The sequence below is a fragment of the Macrobrachium nipponense genome, chromosome 26, assembly GCF_015104395.2.
Source record: "Macrobrachium nipponense isolate FS-2020 chromosome 26, ASM1510439v2, whole genome shotgun sequence".
Taxonomy (NCBI): Eukaryota; Metazoa; Arthropoda; class Malacostraca; order Decapoda; family Palaemonidae; genus Macrobrachium; species Macrobrachium nipponense.
Window position 1 is genome coordinate 55,938,290 of NC_087215.1, and position 2,500 is coordinate 55,940,789.

At 39.5% G+C, this 2,500-nt stretch overlaps 1 protein-coding gene across 4 annotated transcripts in view; it reads left to right on the forward strand.

The window, feature by feature from the left end:
• LOC135200286 (GTP cyclohydrolase 1-like) overlaps positions 1 to 2,500 on the forward strand; it is a 25,937-nt gene that overhangs the window by 944 nt on the left and 22,493 nt on the right. The gene's annotated exons all lie outside the window — the stretch shown is intronic.

Below are 2,500 nucleotides of genomic sequence, written 5' to 3' on the forward strand. Positions count from 1 at the left end.
AAAACGGCCGTTTCGGTTTATTTTACGCCGGAAATAATTTCAGGTAAAGGATATTACTTATTCCTTGATTATAGTAATTACAATGCCCGTATAGTTTGAATAGGTCTTTATATTTATTGTTATAGCTATCCATTGTTGGTTTATCAATTGATTATTTTTTAGTTTCCAACGCTGAGAATTATTCGTCGTGGTTTTTTTAATAATTTTATAAATTCAGCACTGTTAACGGATTATCTAATGACAATTATAATCGTGAATAAAAATAATTTGATGTACTCCGAAATACGTTAATTATTTAAAGTATAAATTTTCAACTAGAGCCATAATAGTTTGTTATAGAATATTTACACTCTCTCTCTCTCTCTCTCTCTCTCTCCCTCTCTCTCGTATTACCCTATGCTCTTTCTTGTACCCTCTCCTTCGATGATCTCTCTCTCTATTATTTTGTGTTGCCTCCTCCTCCTCCTCCTCCTTCAGAGGACCTCTCCCTTTCTCCTGCCTTACCCTTCTTCCTATCCTGAGCCTCTCCCTCCATACGCTCCTCCTTCGGATGACTTGAAGGTCGATGGCTGAGCCTTCCGCATCAGGCCTCTCTTACCTCCTTGTCTGTCTGTACCTCTGCCCCGCCATCCTCAGATCTCTGGTTTCCACTGGCCCCATTCTGGTCGATATTCGGACGTAGGCGAAGTTTATACCCAGGTCGAGTCAAGTCAAGGTTAAGTTGGTGGCCTATGTCGTCGGTGGGTGGGGTTTATTTCCTTGGTACTTTCATGAAGTGGACGTTCATTCCGTGTTATTACGGGCTGCCCAAGAGCAAGAGCCCGTGCTCGCATAAGGCCAACTGGATCTTGATTAGATAGTGAGACCCTTAAGGTTTTCGGGGGTCGTTATCTAGGACAACTATTTCCTAGGGTTATCTTTCGTGATATTTACAGTCTCTTGTTCATGTTTTTACGGTTATCCCCAACGGGCTCGAACTGAACACGCCACAAAGATGAATACATAATGGGTTAAATCCTGACAGTCTCTATCTAGGAAAGATCCAGCCAGCTTAAGCTAAAACAACACATGCGCTTCGTCAGTTAATGTATAGATCTGTTGTAAGTGCAGCTCACACCAAGGTAAAGTCAAATGTAAGGGAAGTTCTTACCCAAATCGGGTCTGTTGTAGGTGCTGAGCCTATGCCAAGGCCCCACGGTCATGTCCGGGCGGTTTCCTAACATGGCTAGATTTTAATCATGAAGATATGTGTATCAGTAAGTTAAGTCATATTAGTTTTTCTATTCCATTCTTTTGAAGGTTAAAGATTAATACTGTATATAATCAAGCACAACAAACTTCCCCACTAACCTTAGGCACACCGAGGGCGACAATCAATGTGTCTACGTTTTTGGTTCACATTTTCTTGCGCTTCAGTTCTTGGTCTTGGGTGATTTTCTCATCTGAATCTTTCAGAAGCGCTGATTGGATTGTCTTGTTAAAACTTTGCTCGCCTCAACTAACAATGCCTAATAAGAACTTTGTGCTTGTTAGTTAAAGCAACTTTTCTGTCCGACTGTCAATCATATCACTCAATATCCCCCGACCTCATTTTTATATCTGTATTGGTAATTTATTTATGCACATTTCATTATTTATGAATACGCTATGATGCGTACGTCAAGAAGACATATTCTTCGTTTATTACGATACGATTTATGTGACGAACATATCAAAGATTTTATCAGTCATTAAGTTTCTTTTGTAGAACTGGATGTTGTTTTTTGGCTGATACGAAGCAAAGCGCACCGCTGTCTATCTACCTTTCTACCTATCTATCTATCTATTTATTACTCCTCTAGCTGCCTAACAAGACGTAATGGATGTCCACGATTACTATAAAAAAAACTTCAGTTATGCCCTTTTCATACTCGTTCCCTGCTGAAGACTGATAACTAAGAATTGCCTGGAAATCTCACTTCAGTGATCGTTTGCACAGATGTATAGGTACCATTCACCTGTTGATTCTCCTGTGTTTGGAATATTTCTGATTCTGTCATGGCTTCAGATTTATATTATTCTTATCATTTTGAGACCTGGATGGAATAAGGCACTGACTTGCAATGTAGATGTTTGGAGTAAACAAGTCTACGTAGATAGAAAATGATTGTTTATCAGTGGTTCACAAAAACTAATAAGGATAAACGTTGCTCATTTTTTTCGTTTGGAGTGTCTTAATTATCGATAAGCTTTCTCTCTCTCTCTCTCTCTCTCTCTCTCTCTCTCTCTCTCTCTCTCTCTCTCTCTCTCTCCTTTGCACGAGATTTTTAAGATTATTATTATGCATTCTCCAGTTAGAGGAAAGCCGAATTATAAAAACCCTGATCTCTCTTCTCTCTCTCTTCTCTCTCTCTCTCTCTCTCTTCTCTCTCTCTCTCCACGTAAAATTTTGACGTCACTTTTGACCTTTCTGGATTCGTTATTTCCAGATGAAAAAGGCTATTCGCCAGCAAGGTGTTTT